The sequence below is a fragment of the Haliaeetus albicilla genome, chromosome 10 (assembly GCF_947461875.1).
Source record: "Haliaeetus albicilla chromosome 10, bHalAlb1.1, whole genome shotgun sequence".
In the NCBI taxonomy this organism is placed as follows: Eukaryota; Metazoa; Chordata; class Aves; order Accipitriformes; family Accipitridae; genus Haliaeetus; species Haliaeetus albicilla.
Genome location: NC_091492.1, coordinates 25691140 through 25712467, shown reverse-complemented (window position 1 = coordinate 25712467; position 21328 = coordinate 25691140). Strand labels below are relative to the sequence as shown.

Genomic DNA, 21328 nt, shown 5'->3' with positions numbered 1-21328 from the left:
TTAGCCTGCACAGAAATGTCTTCCAGCAGGGCAATGGCTTGCCTCATCAACTGGAAGCCAGTATCCAACCTCGCTCGTTGATCACATGTCCCTTAGGGCAGCTCCTGGCCACCTTTTCCATACTCAGGCAATACCACGCACCCCTCCACTGCCCCATGTCTCTTCCAATGACCATAGCCCTTCAGGGTACTCAGCCCCTCCATGCACGAGAGAGGTCCAGCACTGGCCCTTACCCACCCACCCCGTTCCCCTCCACGGTATAACATTTCCCCTGGACGGCTCGGCTGGCCATCCCGGGAGGGAAGGGGCATGAGGAGACTCAAGCTACAATGCAGCATAAACTTTAATGAGTCTAAAGAGTGAAACAAAGCTGTGCGTGCTGGAAGGGACGCGGTCCGGGCTGCTACAAGGGCAGCTGACGGTCAGGCACCCCTTCACAGCAATGGGACGCACGTCTTCCTCCCACACACGTGGGGAGAGGGTGATGAGCAGGGCCCCTCCCAACTTGCTTCAGGATGAACCCGTGGCACAGGACAGCAGGAGACAACAGGGACTCGTGATGCGGAGAAGAAAGCAGGCGAAGGAGAAGACAACAGTTGGCCGTCTTTCCAGACAGCACAGGCTGGCACCTTGCTTCCCTCCCTCCTTTGCGGGAGGGCACGAGGGCGCTCAACCCTTCTGGAAACCCTGGCCAGCAGCTCCATCCTCAGTCCGGCACCCGGCTTTGGGCTTCCTGGTCGATGCACTCACTGGAGGTCCAGCCCGGCTTTAGCAGGGCAGGCACCTTCTGCCACAGTAGCGGCCACCAAGGCCAGAGAGGTTAAAGCCCCCGGAGTTGATGGGCACTCCCTCCTCACTCAGGATGCTGCCAACAGCAGCGGAGGTGGTGGATCCCACAGCGGTGTTCTGGGGGAAGGAGCTGAGGATGGGTCCGGGCAGGGTCACCACCACGGGAGAGGGCTGGATCACCACCCGGGAGTCCTGGCACTGCCTGACACAGGGCTCGTTGCAGCTGTTGGCAAGCGGGGTTGGGCCACAGGGACGGCACAGATCGTAGCAGGACATGGCTGCGGGATGGAGGTGCACCTGGGAGAGAGGGCAGGGAAAGCAGAGGCAGCATGTGAGGCGCAGGCCGACAGCCTGCTCGGCAAGAGCAAAGGCACAGTCTGGGGAGCAGGGAGGAAGGGAGATTAAAGAGCCCTGGTCCCCAAGGGTCCCCTCCCTGCAAAGAAAGCCCAAGGCCTTCTCCCACCTCCCCCCACTGGAGAACAGGAAGAACAGGGACACCAGGAGCAGATCGAGTAGCAAGGCTCTCAGCAAAAGCTGTGCTGAGGCAAAGGCTCAGCTGAGGCCGGAAGACAGAGAGGAAAAGGAGAAAGACAAGAAAGAGGCAAAGGCGGTTGCAGCTCACCTTCTTCACCAAGGACGAGAAGGCAAGAGAAGTGGATGAGGAAGCCTGCTGTTGGACTGGCTTTTATACTGGTCATGACTGCTCCGGGCCCAGAGGCACTCTTTGCGCATGTAATGTAATGTGTTTACCAACAAGCTCATCTTGCATGCGAAGCATCACAATTACAGAAACGGGGACACCGCTTATGTTCCCTGCAACGCTGCCTTTTCATTTCCCTCTTCGTGACATGCCCGTTCAGCCACACAGGCTCCTTTCAAGTGACAGTATTAGAGGCCAAAACGTTTCCAGGGGAAATGACACGTCAGCACAGGCAGATGATCCAGGCAGTGATGAGGAGTGTCCCACCCTGCCAGGTGATGCTAGTCCCTTGCCCTCCAGGGCCTCACTTTAAAGTGTTTCCTCAAGAATGGGGCAGGTCTCCTCCTAACCCTGAGGCTTCGGCCTGGACACCCCCATGCAGGGGTCGGCACCATCAGTCGCTCGCTCTCTCATGCTGTGCTCACTCACACTGTATTAGGCATCGCCTCTCTAGGCAGGGCACCCCGGCTCTTGGGTTTTCGACTCTCTCTCTGAGATTGAGCTTTGATCTCGGCAGAAGTTTGCCTGCCTCTTTTGCCATCTTCTTTCTCTCCTTCATCCCTACCTGCCTTGAGCAGCAGACTACCAGTGGTTAAGAATGAAGGCTATTCCCCTCCCAACACTCTTTGCTGGAGACCGCTGGCAAAGCTGGAGGCACCTCAGTGACCGAGGCACAGGCTGGCCCATCGATACACGTCCTTCTTCCTGCCACAACTTCTACTTTGGCCATCCAGACTGCTGCCACACCAGGCATGACCAAATACGTGGCAGGATTTCCACAGGACACCCAACCCTGCTCAGCAGCAAGCAGGCTCCACGAGTCTTGGCAAGGACAGTCGGAGGAGCACGGCACAAGAGGTGCCTCCTACTCTCCAGAAGCGCAACAAGAGCAGCAGGACCAAAGCATTGCCTGTGGAGGACAAGGGCATGGGAAGGAGGGACTGAGAACAGAGCTGGCGGGGTACCACTCCACAGCTTGAGGCCCCGTTGGAGGGACAAAAGGATCACTGCTTGGGACCTCTCCAGGCACAGCCTGCACAGCAGCTGAGTGGGGTTTCTGCAGGATTTGCAGCACATCTGCTCCAGACTCGCGTCCCTTCAGGACACAGTGACACACACAGAAGGACTCCACAACACCTAATGCTTCTGACCACAAGACTGCTCCGCTGGGGGCAAAGATGCTTTTCCTGCTCCGTTCTTGAACTTTGCGGACCCTCCAGGACGTGTCAGCAATGCTACCCATCACTTTCCAATGAGGATGGACGATCCCTGTGTGTCCATTCCCCTCCCCTCCCTATTTTACTCACCCATGATCAACGCATCCCCATTGTGCCAAAATCTAGCAGAGGGCTCACATCTCCCTTATACAGAGCTGCCCTTGCTGCCACCTGTCCCTTCAACTCCCTTGGGACTCCCTCCAGTTCCAGGGTTTGGAAGAAGTGCTTGGAGGACAGAAGGGCAAGGACACGTTGCAACTGGTAACATGCGATCGCAGCCTTGGGCAGGTGGTTGTTAGCCTGCACAGAAATGTCTTCCAGCAGGGCAATGGCTTGCCTCATCAACTGGAAGCCAGTATCCAACCTCGCTCGTTGATCACATGTCCCTTAGGGCAGCTCCTGGCCACCTTTTCCATACTCAGGCAATACCACGCACCCCTCCACTGCCCCATGTCTCTTCCAATGACCATAGCCCTTCAGGGTACTCAGCCCCTCCATGCACGAGAGAGGTCCAGCACTGGCCCTTACCCACCCACCCCGTTCCCCTCCACGGTATAACATTTCCCCTGGACGGCTCGGCTGGCCATCCCGGGAGGGAAGGGGCATGAGGAGACTCAAGCTACAATGCAGCATAAACTTTAATGAGTCTAAAGAGTGAAACAAAGCTGTGCGTGCTGGAAGGGACGCGGTCCGGGCTGCTACAAGGGCAGCTGACGGTCAGGCACCCCTTCACAGCAATGGGACGCACGTCTTCCTCCCACACACGTGGGGAGAGGGTGATGAGCAGGGCCCCTCCCAACTTGCTTCAGGATGAACCCGTGGCACAGGACAGCAGGAGACAACAGGGACTCGTGATGCGGAGAAGAAAGCAGGCGAAGGAGAAGACAACAGTTGGCCGTCTTTCCAGACAGCACAGGCTGGCACCTTGCTTCCCTCCCTCCTTTGCGGGAGGGCACGAGGGCGCTCAACCCTTCTGGAAACCCTGGCCAGCAGCTCCATCCTCAGTCCGGCACCCGGCTTTGGGCTTCCTGGTCGATGCACTCACTGGAGGTCCAGCCCGGCTTTAGCAGGGCAGGCACCTTCTGCCACAGTAGCGGCCACCAAGGCCAGAGAGGTTAAAGCCCCCGGAGTTGATGGGCACTCCCTCCTCACTCAGGATGCTGCCAACAGCAGCGGAGGTGGTGGATCCCACAGCGGTGTTCTGGGGGAAGGAGCTGAGGATGGGTCCGGGCAGGGTCACCACCACGGGAGAGGGCTGGATCACCACCCGGGAGTCCTGGCACTGCCTGACACAGGGCTCGTTGCAGCTGTTGGCAAGCGGGGTTGGGCCACAGGGACGGCACAGATCGTAGCAGGACATGGCTGCGGGATGGAGGTGCACCTGGGAGAGAGGGCAGGGAAAGCAGAGGCAGCATGTGAGGCGCAGGCCGACAGCCTGCTCGGCAAGAGCAAAGGCACAGTCTGGGGAGCAGGGAGGAAGGGAGATTAAAGAGCCCTGGTCCCCAAGGGTCCCCTCCCTGCAAAGAAAGCCCAAGGCCTTCTCCCACCTCCCCCCACCGGAGAACAGGAAGAACAGGGACACCAGGAGCAGATCGAGTAGCAAGGCTCTCAGCAAAAGCTGTGCTGAGGCAAAGGCTCAGCTGAGGCCGGAAGACAGAGAGGAAAAGGAGAAAGACAGGAAAGAGGCAAAGGCGGTTGCAGCTCACCTTCTTCACCAAGGACGAGAAGGCAAGAGAAGTGGATGAGGAAGCCTGCTGTTGGACTGGCTTTTATACTGGTCATGACTGCTCCGGGCCCAGAGGCACTCTTTGCGCATGTAATGTAATGTGTTTACCAACAAGCTCATCTTGCATGCGAAGCATCACAATTACAGAAACGGGGACACCGCTTATGTTCCCTGCAACGCTGCCTTTTCATTTCCCTCTTCGTGACATGCCCGTTCAGCCACACAGGCTCCTTTCAAGTGACAGTATTAGAGGCCAAAACGTTTCCAGGGGAAATGACACGTCAGCACAGGCAGATGATCCAGGCAGTGATGAGGAGTGTCCCACCCTGCCAGGTGATGCTAGTCCCTTGCCCTCCAGGGCCTCACTTTAAAGTGTTTCCTCAAGAATGGGGCAGGTCTCCTCCTAACCCTGAGGCTTCGGCCTGGACACCCCCATGCAGGGGTCGGCACCATCAGTCGCTCGCTCTCTCATGCTGTGCTCACTCACACTGTATTAGGCATCGCCTCTCTAGGCAGGGCACCCCGGCTCTTGGGTTTTCGACTCTCTCTCTGAGATTGAGCTTTGATCTCGGCAGAAGTTTGCCTGCCTCTTTTGCCATCTTCTTTCTCTCCTTCATCCCTACCTGCCTTGAGCAGCAGACTACCAGTGGTTAAGAATGAAGGCTATTCCCCTCCCAACACTCTTTGCTGGAGACCGCTGGCAAAGCTGGAGGCACCTCAGTGACCGAGGCACAGGCTGGCCCATCGATACACGTCCTTCTTCCTGCCACAACTTCTACTTTGGCCATCCAGACTGCTGCCACACCAGGCATGACCAAATACGTGGCAGGATTTCCACAGGACACCCAACCCTGCTCAGCAGCAAGCAGGCTCCACGAGTCTTGGCAAGGACAGTCGGAGGAGCACGGCACAAGAGGTGCCTCCTACTCTCCAGAAGCGCAACAAGAGCAGCAGGACCAAAGCATTGCCTGTGGAGGACAAGGGCATGGGAAGGAGGGACTGAGAACAGAGCTGGCGGGGTACCACTCCACAGCTTGAGGCCCCGTTGGAGGGACAAAAGGATCACTGCTTGGGACCTCTCCAGGCACAGCCTGCACAGCAGCTGAGTGGGGTTTCTGCAGGATTTGCAGCACATCTGCTCCAGACTCACGTCCCTTCAGGACACAGTGACACACACAGAAGGACTCCACAACACCTAATGCTTCTGACCACAAGACTGCTCCGCTGGGGGCAAAGATGCTTTTCCTGCTCCGTTCTTGAACTTTGCGGACCCTCCAGGACGTGTCAGCAATGCTACCCATCACTTTCCAATGAGGATGGACGATCCCTGTGTGTCCATTCCCCTCCCCTCCCTATTTTACTCACCCATGATCAACGCATCCCCATTGTGCCAAAATCTAGCAGAGGGCTCACATCTCCCTTATACAGAGCTGCCCTTGCTGCCACCTGTCCCTTCAACTCCCTTGGGACTCCCTCCAGTTCCAGGGTTTGGAAGAAGTGCTTGGAGGACAGAAGGGCAAGGACACGTTGCAACTGGTAACATGCGATCGCAGCCTTGGGCAGGTGGTTGTTAGCCTGCACAGAAATGTCTTCCAGCAGGGCAATGGCTTGCCTCATCAACTGGAAGCCAGTATCCAACCTCGCTCGTTGATCACATGTCCCTTAGGGCAGCTCCTGGCCACCTTTTCCATACTCAGGCAATACCACGCACCCCTCCACTGCCCCATGTCTCTTCCAATGACCATAGCCCTTCAGGGTACTCAGCCCCTCCATGCACGAGAGAGGTCCAGCACTGGCCCTTACCCACCCACCCCGTTCCCCTCCACGGTATAACATTTCCCCTGGACGGCTCGGCTGGCCATCCCGGGAGGGAAGGGGCATGAGGAGACTCAAGCTACAATGCAGCATAAACTTTAATGAGTCTAAAGAGTGAAACAAAGCTGTGCGTGCTGGAAGGGACGCGGTCCGGGCTGCTACAAGGGCAGCTGACGGTCAGGCACCCCTTCACAGCAATGGGACGCACGTCTTCCTCCCACACACGTGGGGAGAGGGTGATGAGCAGGGCCCCTCCCAACTTGCTTCAGGATGAACCCGTGGCACAGGACAGCAGGAGACAACAGGGACTCGTGATGCGGAGAAGAAAGCAGGCGAAGGAGAAGACAACAGTTGGCCGTCTTTCCAGACAGCACAGGCTGGCACCTTGCTTCCCTCCCTCCTTTGCGGGAGGGCACGAGGGCGCTCAACCCTTCTGGAAACCCTGGCCAGCAGCTCCATCCTCAGTCCGGCACCCGGCTTTGGGCTTCCTGGTCGATGCACTCACTGGAGGTCCAGCCCGGCTTTAGCAGGGCAGGCACCTTCTGCCACAGTAGCGGCCACCAAGGCCAGAGAGGTTAAAGCCCCCGGAGTTGATGGGCACTCCCTCCTCACTCAGGATGCTGCCAACAGCAGCGGAGGTGGTGGATCCCACAGCGGTGTTCTGGGGGAAGGAGCTGAGGATGGGTCCGGGCAGGGTCACCACCACGGGAGAGGGCTGGATCACCACCCGGGAGTCCTGGCACTGCCTGACACAGGGCTCGTTGCAGCTGTTGGCAAGCGGGGTTGGGCCACAGGGACGGCACAGATCGTAGCAGGACATGGCTGCGGGATGGAGGTGCACCTGGGAGAGAGGGCAGGGAAAGCAGAGGCAGCATGTGAGGCGCAGGCCGACAGCCTGCTCGGCAAGAGCAAAGGCACAGTCTGGGGAGCAGGGAGGAAGGGAGATTAAAGAGCCCTGGTCCCCAAGGGTCCCCTCCCTGCAAAGAAAGCCCAAGGCCTTCTCCCACCTCCCCCCACCGGAGAACAGGAAGAACAGGGACACCAGGAGCAGATCGAGTAGCAAGGCTCTCAGCAAAAGCTGTGCTGAGGCAAAGGCTCAGCTGAGGCCGGAAGACAGAGAGGAAAAGGAGAAAGACAGGAAAGAGGCAAAGGCGGTTGCAGCTCACCTTCTTCACCAAGGACGAGAAGGCAAGAGAAGTGGATGAGGAAGCCTGCTGTTGGACTGGCTTTTATACTGGTCATGACTGCTCCGGGCCCAGAGGCACTCTTTGCGCATGTAATGTAATGTGTTTACCAACAAGCTCATCTTGCATGCGAAGCATCACAATTACAGAAACGGGGACACCGCTTATGTTCCCTGCAACGCTGCCTTTTCATTTCCCTCTTCGTGACATGCCCGTTCAGCCACACAGGCTCCTTTCAAGTGACAGTATTAGAGGCCAAAACGTTTCCAGGGGAAATGACACGTCAGCACAGGCAGATGATCCAGGCAGTGATGAGGAGTGTCCCACCCTGCCAGGTGATGCTAGTCCCTTGCCCTCCAGGGCCTCACTTTAAAGTGTTTCCTCAAGAATGGGGCAGGTCTCCTCCTAACCCTGAGGCTTCGGCCTGGACACCCCCATGCAGGGGTCGGCACCATCAGTCGCTCGCTCTCTCATGCTGTGCTCACTCACACTGTATTAGGCATCGCCTCTCTAGGCAGGGCACCCCGGCTCTTGGGTTTTCGACTCTCTCTCTGAGATTGAGCTTTGATCTCGGCAGAAGTTTGCCTGCCTCTTTTGCCATCTTCTTTCTCTCCTTCATCCCTACCTGCCTTGAGCAGCAGACTACCAGTGGTTAAGAATGAAGGCTATTCCCCTCCCAACACTCTTTGCTGGAGACCGCTGGCAAAGCTGGAGGCACCTCAGTGACCGAGGCACAGGCTGGCCCATCGATACACGTCCTTCTTCCTGCCACAACTTCTACTTTGGCCATCCAGACTGCTGCCACACCAGGCATGACCAAATACGTGGCAGGATTTCCACAGGACACCCAACCCTGCTCAGCAGCAAGCAGGCTCCACGAGTCTTGGCAAGGACAGTCGGAGGAGCACGGCACAAGAGGTGCCTCCTACTCTCCAGAAGCGCAACAAGAGCAGCAGGACCAAAGCATTGCCTGTGGAGGACAAGGGCATGGGAAGGAGGGACTGAGAACAGAGCTGGCGGGGTACCACTCCACAGCTTGAGGCCCCGTTGGAGGGACAAAAGGATCACTGCTTGGGACCTCTCCAGGCACAGCCTGCACAGCAGCTGAGTGGGGTTTCTGCAGGATTTGCAGCACATCTGCTCCAGACTCACGTCCCTTCAGGACACAGTGACACACACAGAAGGACTCCACAACACCTAATGCTTCTGACCACAAGACTGCTCCGCTGGGGGCAAAGATGCTTTTCCTGCTCCGTTCTTGAACTTTGCGGACCCTCCAGGACGTGTCAGCAATGCTACCCATCACTTTCCAATGAGGATGGACGATCCCTGTGTGTCCATTCCCCTCCCCTCCCTATTTTACTCACCCATGATCAACGCATCCCCATTGTGCCAAAATCTAGCAGAGGGCTCACATCTCCCTTATACAGAGCTGCCCTTGCTGCCACCTGTCCCTTCAACTCCCTTGGGACTCCCTCCAGTTCCAGGGTTTGGAAGAAGTGCTTGGAGGACAGAAGGGCAAGGACACGTTGCAACTGGTAACATGCGATCGCAGCCTTGGGCAGGTGGTTGTTAGCCTGCACAGAAATGTCTTCCAGCAGGGCAATGGCTTGCCTCATCAACTGGAAGCCAGTATCCAACCTCGCTCGTTGATCACATGTCCCTTAGGGCAGCTCCTGGCCACCTTTTCCATACTCAGGCAATACCACGCACCCCTCCACTGCCCCATGTCTCTTCCAATGACCATAGCCCTTCAGGGTACTCAGCCCCTCCATGCACGAGAGAGGTCCAGCACTGGCCCTTACCCACCCACCCCGTTCCCCTCCACGGTATAACATTTCCCCTGGACGGCTCGGCTGGCCATCCCGGGAGGGAAGGGGCATGAGGAGACTCAAGCTACAATGCAGCATAAACTTTAATGAGTCTAAAGAGTGAAACAAAGCTGTGCGTGCTGGAAGGGACGCGGTCCGGGCTGCTACAAGGGCAGCTGACGGTCAGGCACCCCTTCACAGCAATGGGACGCACGTCTTCCTCCCACACACGTGGGGAGAGGGTGATGAGCAGGGCCCCTCCCAACTTGCTTCAGGATGAACCCGTGGCACAGGACAGCAGGAGACAACAGGGACTCGTGATGCGGAGAAGAAAGCAGGCGAAGGAGAAGACAACAGTTGGCCGTCTTTCCAGACAGCACAGGCTGGCACCTTGCTTCCCTCCCTCCTTTGCGGGAGGGCACGAGGGCGCTCAACCCTTCTGGAAACCCTGGCCAGCAGCTCCATCCTCAGTCCGGCACCCGGCTTTGGGCTTCCTGGTCGATGCACTCACTGGAGGTCCAGCCCGGCTTTAGCAGGGCAGGCACCTTCTGCCACAGTAGCGGCCACCAAGGCCAGAGAGGTTAAAGCCCCCGGAGTTGATGGGCACTCCCTCCTCACTCAGGATGCTGCCAACAGCAGCGGAGGTGGTGGATCCCACAGCGGTGTTCTGGGGGAAGGAGCTGAGGATGGGTCCGGGCAGGGTCACCACCACGGGAGAGGGCTGGATCACCACCCGGGAGTCCTGGCACTGCCTGACACAGGGCTCGTTGCAGCTGTTGGCAAGCGGGGTTGGGCCACAGGGACGGCACAGATCGTAGCAGGACATGGCTGCGGGATGGAGGTGCACCTGGGAGAGAGGGCAGGGAAAGCAGAGGCAGCATGTGAGGCGCAGGCCGACAGCCTGCTCGGCAAGAGCAAAGGCACAGTCTGGGGAGCAGGGAGGAAGGGAGATTAAAGAGCCCTGGTCCCCAAGGGTCCCCTCCCTGCAAAGAAAGCCCAAGGCCTTCTCCCACCTCCCCCCACCGGAGAACAGGAAGAACAGGGACACCAGGAGCAGATCGAGTAGCAAGGCTCTCAGCAAAAGCTGTGCTGAGGCAAAGGCTCAGCTGAGGCCGGAAGACAGAGAGGAAAAGGAGAAAGACAGGAAAGAGGCAAAGGCGGTTGCAGCTCACCTTCTTCACCAAGGACGAGAAGGCAAGAGAAGTGGATGAGGAAGCCTGCTGTTGGACTGGCTTTTATACTGGTCATGACTGCTCCGGGCCCAGAGGCACTCTTTGCGCATGTAATGTAATGTGTTTACCAACAAGCTCATCTTGCATGCGAAGCATCACAATTACAGAAACGGGGACACCGCTTATGTTCCCTGCAACGCTGCCTTTTCATTTCCCTCTTCGTGACATGCCCATTCAGCCACACAGGCTCCTTTCAAGTGACAGTATTAGAGGCCAAAACGTTTCCAGGGGAAATGACACGTCAGCACAGGCAGATGATCCAGGCAGTGATGAGGAGTGTCCCACCCTGCCAGGTGATGCTAGTCCCTTGCCCTCCAGGGCCTCACTTTAAAGTGTTTCCTCAAGAATGGGGCAGGTCTCCTCCTAACCCTGAGGCTTCGGCCTGGACACCCCCATGCAGGGGTCGGCACCATCAGTCGCTCGCTCTCTCATGCTGTGCTCACTCACACTGTATTAGGCATCGCCTCTCTAGGCAGGGCACCCCGGCTCTTGGGTTTTCGACTCTCTCTCTGAGATTGAGCTTTGATCTCGGCAGAAGTTTGCCTGCCTCTTTTGCCATCTTCTTTCTCTCCTTCATCCCTACCTGCCTTGAGCAGCAGACTACCAGTGGTTAAGAATGAAGGCTATTCCCCTCCCAACACTCTTTGCTGGAGACCGCTGGCAAAGCTGGAGGCACCTCAGTGACCGAGGCACAGGCTGGCCCATCGATACACGTCCTTCTTCCTGCCACAACTTCTACTTTGGCCATCCAGACTGCTGCCACACCAGGCATGACCAAATACGTGGCAGGATTTCCACAGGACACCCAACCCTGCTCAGCAGCAAGCAGGCTCCACGAGTCTTGGCAAGGACAGTCGGAGGAGCACGGCACAAGAGGTGCCTCCTACTCTCCAGAAGCGCAACAAGAGCAGCAGGACCAAAGCATTGCCTGTGGAGGACAAGGGCATGGGAAGGAGGGACTGAGAACAGAGCTGGCGGGGTACCACTCCACAGCTTGAGGCCCCGTTGGAGGGACAAAAGGATCACTGCTTGGGACCTCTCCAGGCACAGCCTGCACAGCAGCTGAGTGGGGTTTCTGCAGGATTTGCAGCACATCTGCTCCAGACTCACGTCCCTTCAGGACACAGTGACACACACAGAAGGACTCCACAACACCTAATGCTTCTGACCACAAGACTGCTCCGCTGGGGGCAAAGATGCTTTTCCTGCTCCGTTCTTGAACTTTGCGGACCCTCCAGGACGTGTCAGCAATGCTACCCATCACTTTCCAATGAGGATGGACGATCCCTGTGTGTCCATTCCCCTCCCCTCCCTATTTTACTCACCCATGATCAACGCATCCCCATTGTGCCAAAATCTAGCAGAGGGCTCACATCTCCCTTATACAGAGCTGCCCTTGCTGCCACCTGTCCCTTCAACTCCCTTGGGACTCCCTCCAGTTCCAGGGTTTGGAAGAAGTGCTTGGAGGACAGAAGGGCAAGGACACGTTGCAACTGGTAACATGCGATCGCAGCCTTGGGCAGGTGGTTGTTAGCCTGCACAGAAATGTCTTCCAGCAGGGCAATGGCTTGCCTCATCAACTGGAAGCCAGTATCCAACCTCACTCGTTGATCACATGTCCCTTAGGGCAGCTCCTGGCCACCTTTTCCATACTCAGGCAATACCACGCACCCCTCCACTGCCCCATGTCTCTTCCAATGACCATAGCCCTTCAGGGTACTCAGCCCCTCCATGCACGAGAGAGGTCCAGCACTGGCCCTTACCCACCCACCCCGTTCCCCTCCACGGTATAACATTTCCCCTGGACGGCTCGGCTGGCCATCCCGGGAGGGAAGGGGCATGAGGAGACTCAAGCTACAATGCAGCATAAACTTTAATGAGTCTAAAGAGTGAAACAAAGCTGTGCGTGCTGGAAGGGACGCGGTCCGGGCTGCTACAAGGGCAGCTGACGGTCAGGCACCCCTTCACAGCAATGGGACGCACGTCTTCCTCCCACACACGTGGGGAGAGGGTGATGAGCAGGGCCCCTCCCAACTTGCTTCAGGATGAACCCGTGGCACAGGACAGCAGGAGACAACAGGGACTCGTGATGCGGAGAAGAAAGCAGGCGAAGGAGAAGACAACAGTTGGCCGTCTTTCCAGACAGCACAGGCTGGCACCTTGCTTCCCTCCCTCCTTTGCGGGAGGGCACGAGGGCGCTCAACCCTTCTGGAAACCCTGGCCAGCAGCTCCATCCTCAGTCCGGCACCCGGCTTTGGGCTTCCTGGTCGATGCACTCACTGGAGGTCCAGCCCGGCTTTAGCAGGGCAGGCACCTTCTGCCACAGTAGCGGCCACCAAGGCCAGAGAGGTTAAAGCCCCCGGAGTTGATGGGCACTCCCTCCTCACTCAGGATGCTGCCAACAGCAGCGGAGGTGGTGGATCCCACAGCGGTGTTCTGGGGGAAGGAGCTGAGGATGGGTCCGGGCAGGGTCACCACCACGGGAGAGGGCTGGATCACCACCCGGGAGTCCTGGCACTGCCTGACACAGGGCTCGTTGCAGCTGTTGGCAAGCGGGGTTGGGCCACAGGGACGGCACAGATCGTAGCAGGACATGGCTGCGGGATGGAGGTGCACCTGGGAGAGAGGGCAGGGAAAGCAGAGGCAGCATGTGAGGCGCAGGCCGACAGCCTGCTCGGCAAGAGCAAAGGCACAGTCTGGGGAGCAGGGAGGAAGGGAGATTAAAGAGCCCTGGTCCCCAAGGGTCCCCTCCCTGCAAAGAAAGCCCAAGGCCTTCTCCCACCTCCCCCCACCGGAGAACAGGAAGAACAGGGACACCAGGAGCAGATCGAGTAGCAAGGCTCTCAGCAAAAGCTGTGCTGAGGCAAAGGCTCAGCTGAGGCCGGAAGACAGAGAGGAAAAGGAGAAAGACAGGAAAGAGGCAAAGGCGGTTGCAGCTCACCTTCTTCACCAAGGACGAGAAGGCAAGAGAAGTGGATGAGGAAGCCTGCTGTTGGACTGGCTTTTATACTGGTCATGACTGCTCCGGGCCCAGAGGCACTCTTTGCGCATGTAATGTAATGTGTTTACCAACAAGCTCATCTTGCATGCGAAGCATCACAATTACAGAAACGGGGACACCGCTTATGTTCCCTGCAACGCTGCCTTTTCATTTCCCTCTTCGTGACATGCCCGTTCAGCCACACAGGCTCCTTTCAAGTGACAGTATTAGAGGCCAAAACGTTTCCAGGGGAAATGACACGTCAGCACAGGCAGATGATCCAGGCAGTGATGAGGAGTGTCCCACCCTGCCAGGTGATGCTAGTCCCTTGCCCTCCAGGGCCTCACTTTAAAGTGTTTCCTCAAGAATGGGGCAGGTCTCCTCCTAACCCTGAGGCTTCGGCCTGGACACCCCCATGCAGGGGTCGGCACCATCAGTCGCTCGCTCTCTCATGCTGTGCTCACTCACACTGTATTAGGCATCGCCTCTCTAGGCAGGGCACCCCGGCTCTTGGGTTTTCGACTCTCTCTCTGAGATTGAGCTTTGATCTCGGCAGAAGTTTGCCTGCCTCTTTTGCCATCTTCTTTCTCTCCTTCATCCCTACCTGCCTTGAGCAGCAGACTACCAGTGGTTAAGAATGAAGGCTATTCCCCTCCCAACACTCTTTGCTGGAGACCGCTGGCAAAGCTGGAGGCACCTCAGTGACCGAGGCACAGGCTGGCCCATCGATACACGTCCTTCTTCCTGCCACAACTTCTACTTTGGCCATCCAGACTGCTGCCACACCAGGCATGACCAAATACGTGGCAGGATTTCCACAGGACACCCAACCCTGCTCAGCAGCAAGCAGGCTCCACGAGTCTTGGCAAGGACAGTCGGAGGAGCACGGCACAAGAGGTGCCTCCTACTCTCCAGAAGCGCAACAAGAGCAGCAGGACCAAAGCATTGCCTGTGGAGGACAAGGGCATGGGAAGGAGGGACTGAGAACAGAGCTGGCGGGGTACCACTCCACAGCTTGAGGCCCCGTTGGAGGGACAAAAGGATCACTGCTTGGGACCTCTCCAGGCACAGCCTGCACAGCAGCTGAGTGGGGTTTCTGCAGGATTTGCAGCACATCTGCTCCAGACTCACGTCCCTTCAGGACACAGTGACACACACAGAAGGACTCCACAACACCTAATGCTTCTGACCACAAGACTGCTCCGCTGGGGGCAAAGATGCTTTTCCTGCTCCGTTCTTGAACTTTGCGGACCCTCCAGGACGTGTCAGCAATGCTACCCATCACTTTCCAATGAGGATGGACGATCCCTGTGTGTCCATTCCCCTCCCCTCCCTATTTTACTCACCCATGATCAACGCATCCCCATTGTGCCAAAATCTAGCAGAGGGCTCACATCTCCCTTATACAGAGCTGCCCTTGCTGCCACCTGTCCCTTCAACTCCCTTGGGACTCCCTCCAGTTCCAGGGTTTGGAAGAAGTGCTTGGAGGACAGAAGGGCAAGGACACGTTGCAACTGGTAACATGCGATCGCAGCCTTGGGCAGGTGGTTGTTAGCCTGCACAGAAATGTCTTCCAGCAGGGCAATGGCTTGCCTCATCAACTGGAAGCCAGTATCCAACCTCGCTCGTTGATCACATGTCCCTTAGGGCAGCTCCTGGCCACCTTTTCCATACTCAGGCAATACCACGCACCCCTCCACTGCCCCATGTCTCTTCCAATGACCATAGCCCTTCAGGGTACTCAGCCCCTCCATGCACGAGAGAGGTCCAGCACTGGCCCTTACCCACCCACCCCGTTCCCCTCCACGGTATAACATTTCCCCTGGACGGCTCGGCTGGCCATCCCGGGAGGGAAGGGGCATGAGGAGACTCAAGCTACAATGCAGCATAAACTTTAATGAGTCTAAAGAGTGAAACAAAGCTGTGCGTGCTGGAAGGGACGCGGTCCGGGCTGCTACAAGGGCAGCTGACGGTCAGGCACCCCTTCACAGCAATGGGACGCACGTCTTCCTCCCACACACGTGGGGAGAGGGTGATGAGCAGGGCCCCTCCCAACTTGCTTCAGGATGAACCCGTGGCACAGGACAGCAGGAGACAACAGGGACTCATGATGCGGAGAAGAAAGCAGGCGAAGGAGAAGACAACAGTTGGCCGTCTTTCCAGACAGCACAGGCTGGCACCTTGCTTCCCTCCCTCCTTTGCGGGAGGGCACGAGGGCGCTCAACCCTTCTGGAAACCCTGGCCAGCAGCTCCATCCTCAGTCCGGCACCCGGCTTTGGGCTTCCTGGTCGATGCACTCACTGGAGGTCCAGCCCGGCTTTAGCAGGGCAGGCACCTTCTGCCACAGTAGCGGCCACCAAGGCCAGAGAGGTTAAAGCCCCCGGAGTTGATGGGCACTCCCTCCTCACTCAGGATGCTGCCAACAGCAGCGGAGGTGGTGGATCCCACAGCGGTGTTCTGGGGGAAGGAGCTGAGGATGGGTCCGGGCAGGGTCACCACCACGGGAGAGGGCTGGATCACCACCCGGGAGTCCTGGCACTGCCTGACACAGGGCTCGTTGCAGCTGTTGGCAAGCGGGGTTGGGCCACAGGGACGGCACAGATCGTAGCAGGACATGGCTGCGGGATGGAGGTGCACCTGGGAGAGAGGGCAGGGAAAGCAGAGGCAGCATGTGAGGCGCAGGCCGACAGCCTGCTCGGCAAGAGCAAAGGCACAGTCTGGGGAGCAGGGAGGAAGGGAGATTAAAGAGCCCTGGTCCCCAAGGGTCCCCTCCCTGCAAAGAAAGCCCAAGGCCTTCTCCCACCTCCCCCCACCGGAGAACAGGAAGAACAGGGACACCAGGAGCAGATCGAGTAGCAAGGCTCTCAGCAAAAGCTGTGCTGAGGCAAAGGCTCAGCTGAGGCCGGAAGACAGAGAGGAAAAGGAGAAAGACAGGAAAGAGGCAAAGGCGGTTGCAGCTCACCTTCTTCACCAAGGACGAGAAGGCAAGAGAAGTGGATGAGGAAGCCTGCTGTTGGACTGGCTTTTATACTGGTCATGACTGCTCCGGGCCCAGAGGCACTCTTTGCGCATGTAATGTAATGTGTTTACCAACAAGCTCATCTTGCATGCGAAGCATCACAATTACAGAAACGGGGACACCGCTTATGTTCCCTGCAACGCTGCCTTTTCATTTCCCTCTTCGTGACATGCCCATTCAGCCACACAGGCTCCTTTCAAGTGACAGTATTAGAGGCCAAAACGTTTCCAGGGGAAATGACACGTCAGCACAGGCAGATGATCCAGGCAGTGATGAGGAGTGTCCCACCCTGCCAGGTGATGCTAGTCCCTTGCCCTCCAGGGCCTCACTTTAAAGTGTTTCCTCAAGAATGGGGCAGGTCTCCTCCTAACCCTGAGGCTTCGGCCTGGACACCCCCATGCAGGGGTCGGCACCATCAGTCGCTCGCTCTCTCATGCTGTGCTCACTCACACTGTATTAGGCATCGCCTCTCTAGGCAGGGCACCCCGGCTCTTGGGTTTTCGACTCTCTCTCTGAGATTGAGCTTTGATCTCGGCAGAAGTTTGCCTGCCTCTTTTGCCATCTTCTTTCTCTCCTTCATCCCTACCTGCCTTGAGCAGCAGACTACCAGTGGTTAAGAATGAAGGCTATTCCCCTCCCAACACTCTTTGCTGGAGACCGCTGGCAAAGCTGGAGGCACCTCAGTGACCGAGGCACAGGCTGGCCCATCGATACACGTCCTTCTTCCTGCCACAACTTCTACTTTGGCCATCCAGACTGCTGCCACACCAGGCATGACCAAATACGTGGCAGGATTTCCACAGGACACCCAACCCTGCTCAGCAGCAAGCAGGCTCCACGAGTCTTGGCAAGGACAGTCGGAGGAGCACGGCACAAGAGGTGCCTCCTACTCTCCAGAAGCGCAACAAGAGCAGCAGGACCAAAGCATTGCCTGTGGAGGACAAGGGCATGGGAAGGAGGGACTGAGAACAGAGCTGGCGGGGTACCACTCCACAGCTTGAGGCCCCGTTGGAGGGACAAAAGGATCACTGCTTGGGACCTCTCCAGGCACAGCCTGCACAGCAGCTGAGTGGGGTTTCTGCAGGATTTGCAGCACATCTGCTCCAGACTCACGTCCCTTCAGGACACAGTGACACACACAGAAGGACTCCACAACACCTAATGCTTCTGACCACAAGACTGCTCCGCTGGGGGCAAAGATGCTTTTCCTGCTCCGTTCTTGAACTTTGCGGACCCTCCAGGACGTGTCAGCAATGCTACCCATCACTTTCCAATGAGGATGGACGATCCCTGTGTGTCCATTCCCCTCCCCTCCCTATTTTACTCACCCATGATCAACGCATCCCCATTGTGCCAAAATCTAGCAGAGGGCTCACATCTCCCTTATACGGAGCTGCCCTTGCTGCCACCTGTCCCTTCAACTCCCTTGGGACTCCCTCCAGTTCCAGGGTTTGGAAGAAGTGCTTGGAGGACAGAAGGGCAAGGACACGTTGCAACTGGTAACATGCGATCGCAGCCTTGGGCAGGTGGTTGTTAGCCTGCACAGAAATGTCTTCCAGCAGGGCAATGGCTTGCCTCATCAACTGGAAGCCAGTATCCAACCTCGCTCGTTGATCACATGTCCCTTAGGGCAGCTCCTGGCCACCTTTTCCATACTCAGGCAATACCACGCACCCCTCCACTGCCCCATGTCTCTTCCAATGACCATAGCCCTTCAGGGTACTCAGCCCCTCCATGCACGAGAGAGGTCCAGCACTGGCCCTTACCCACCCACCCCGTTCCCCTCCACGGTATAACATTTCCCCTGGACGGCTCGGCTGGCCATCCCGGGAGGGAAGGGGCATGAGGAGACTCAAGCTACAATGCAGCATAAACTTTAATGAGTCTAAAGAGTGAAACAAAGCTGTGCGTGCTGGAAGGGACGCGGTCCGGGCTGCTACAAGGGCAGCTGACGGTCAGGCACCCCTTCACAGCAATGGGACGCACGTCTTCCTCCCACACACGTGGGGAGAGGGTGATGAGCAGGGCCCCTCCCAACTTGCTTCAGGATGAACCCGTGGCACAGGACAGCAGGAGACAACAGGGACTCGTGATGCGGAGAAGAAAGCAGGCGAAGGAGAAGACAACAGTTGGCCGTCTTTCCAGACAGCACAGGCTGGCACCTTGCTTCCCTCCCTCCTTTGCGGGAGGGCACGAGGGCGCTCAACCCTTCTGGAAACCCTGGCCAGCAGCTCCATCCTCAGTCCGGCACCCGGCTTTGGGCTTCCTGGTCGATGCACTCACTGGAGGTCCAGCCCGGCTTTAGCAGGGCAGGCACCTTCTGCCACAGTAGCGGCCACCAAGGCCAGAGAGGTTAAAGCCCCCGGAGTTGATGGGCACTCCCTCCTCACTCAGGATGCTGCCAACAGCAGCGGAGGTGGTGGATCCCACAGCGGTGTTCTGGGGGAAGGAGCTGAGGATGGGTCCGGGCAGGGTCACCACCACGGGAGAGGGCTGGATCACCACCCGGGAGTCCTGGCACTGCCTGACACAGGGCTCGTTGCAGCTGTTGGCAAGCGGGGTTGGGCCACAGGGACGGCACAGATCGTAGCAGGACATGGCTGCGGGATGGAGGTGCACCTGGGAGAGAGGGCAGGGAAAGCAGAGGCAGCATGTGAGGCGCAGGCCGACAGCCTGCTCGGCAAGAGCAAAGGCACAGTCTGGGGAGCAGGGAGGAAGGGAGATTAAAGAGCCCTGGTCCCCAAGGGTCCCCTCCCTGCAAAGAAAGCCCAAGGCCTTCTCCCACCTCCCCCCACCGGAGAACAGGAAGAACAGGGACACCAGGAGCAGATCGAGTAGCAAGGCTCTCAGCAAAAGCTGTGCTGAGGCAAAGGCTCAGCTGAGGCCGGAAGACAGAGAGGAAAAGGAGAAAGACAAGAAAGAGGCAAAGGCGGTTGCAGCTCACCTTCTTCACCAAGGACGAGAAGGCAAGAGAAGTGGATGAGGAAGCCTGCTGTTGGACTGGCTTTTATACTGGTCATGACTGCTCCGGGCCCAGAGGCACTCTTTGCGCATGTAATGTAATGTGTTTACCAACAAGCTCATCTTGCATGCGAAGCATCACAATTACAGAAACGGGGACACCGCTTATGTTCCCTGCAACGCTGCCTTTTCATTTCCCTCTTCGTGACATGCCCGTTCAGCCACACAGGCTCCTTTCAAGTGACAGTATTAGAGGCCAAAACGTTTCCAGGGGAAATGACACGTCAGCACAGGCAGATGATCCAGGCAGTGATGAGGAGTGTCCCACCCTGCCAGGTGATGCTAGTCCCTTGCCCTCCAGGGCCTCACTTTAAAGTGTTTCCTCAAGAATGGGGCAGGTCTCCTCCTAACCCTGAGGCTTCGGCCTGGACACCCCCATGCAGGGGTCGGCACCATCAGTCGCTCGCTCTCTCATGCTGTGCTCACTCACACTGTATTAGGCATCGCCTCTCTAGGCAGGGCACCCCGGCTCTTGGGTTTTCGACTCTCTCTCTGAGATTGAGCTTTGATCTCGGCAGAAGTTTGCCTGCCTCTTTTGCCATCTTCTTTCTCTCCTTCATCCCTACCTGCCTTGAGCAGCAGACTACCAGTGGTTAAGAATGAAGGCTATTCCCCTCCCAACACTCTTTGCTGGAGACCGCTGGCAAAGCTGGAGGCACCTCAGTGACCGAGGCACAGGCTGGCCCATCGATACACGTCCTTCTTCCTGCCACAACTTCTACTTTGGCCATCCAGACTGCTGCCACACCAGGCATGACCAAATACGTGGCAGGATTTCCACAGGACACCCAACCCTGCTCAGCAGCAAGCAGGCTCCACGAGTCTTGGCAAGGACAGTCGGAGGAGCACGGCACAAGAGGTGCCTCCTACTCTCCAGAAGCGCAACAAGAGCAGCAGGACCAAAGCATTGCCTGTGGAGGACAAGGGCATGGGAAGGAGGGACTGAGAACAGAGCTGGCGGGGTACCACTCCACAGCTTGAGGCCCCGTTGGAGGGACAAAAGGATCACTGCTTGGGACCTCTCCAGGCACAGCCTGCACAGCAGCTGAGTGGGGTTTCTGCAGGATTTGCAGCACATCTGCTCCAGACTCACGTCCCTTCAGGACACAGTGACACACACAGAAGGACTCCACAACACCTAATGCTTCTGACCACAAGACTGCTCCGCTGGGGGCAAAGATGCTTTTCCTGCTCCGTTCTTGAACTTTGCGGACCCTCCAGGACGTGTCAGCAATGCTACCCATCACTTTCCAATGAGGATGGACGATCCCTGTGTGTCCATTCCCCTCCCCTCCCTATTTTACTCACCCATGATCAACGCATCCCCATTGTGCCAAAATCTAGCAGAGGGCTCACATCTCCCTTATACAGAGCTGCCCTTGCTGCCACCTGTCCCTTCAACTCCCTTGGGACTCCCTCCAGTTCCAGGGTTTGGAAGAAGTGCTTGGAGGACAGAAGGGCAAGGACACGTTGCAACTGGTAACATGCGATCGCAGCCTTGGGCAGGTGGTTGTTAGCCTGCACAGAAATGTCTTCCAGCAGGGCAATGGCTTGCCTCATCAACTGGAAGCCAGTATCCAACCTCGCTCGTTGATCACATGTCCCTTAGGGCAGCTCCTGGCCACCTTTTCCATACTCAGGCAATACCACGCACCCCTCCACTGCCCCATGTCTCTTCCAATGACCATAGCCCTTCAGGGTACTCAGCCCCTCCATGCACGAGAGAGGTCCAGCACTGGCCCTTACCCACCCACCCAGTTCCCCTCCACGGTATAACATTTCCCCTGGACGGCTCGGCTGGCCATCCCGGGAGGGAAGGGGCATGAGGAGACTC

General features: G+C 57.5%; 7 pseudogenes; all 7 read right to left on the bottom strand.

Annotated features, from left to right (window-relative positions):
• Positions 1-768: 768 nt before the first annotated feature.
• LOC138687149 (feather beta keratin-like) lies at positions 769-1567 on the bottom strand (annotated as a pseudogene).
• A 2202-nt stretch (positions 1568-3769) lies between these two features.
• On the bottom strand, positions 3770-4568 carry LOC138687148 (feather beta keratin-like; annotated as a pseudogene).
• Positions 4569-6770: 2202 nt separating this feature from the next.
• Positions 6771-7569, bottom strand: LOC138687147 (feather beta keratin-like; annotated as a pseudogene).
• Positions 7570-9771: 2202 nt separating this feature from the next.
• LOC138687146 (feather beta keratin-like) lies at positions 9772-10570 on the bottom strand (annotated as a pseudogene).
• Positions 10571-12772: 2202 nt separating this feature from the next.
• Positions 12773-13571, bottom strand: LOC138687145 (feather beta keratin-like; annotated as a pseudogene).
• Positions 13572-15773: 2202 nt separating this feature from the next.
• Positions 15774-16572, bottom strand: LOC138687144 (feather beta keratin-like; annotated as a pseudogene).
• Positions 16573-18774: 2202 nt separating this feature from the next.
• Positions 18775-19573, bottom strand: LOC138687143 (feather beta keratin-like; annotated as a pseudogene).
• Between the last annotated feature and the right edge of the window lie 1755 nt (positions 19574-21328).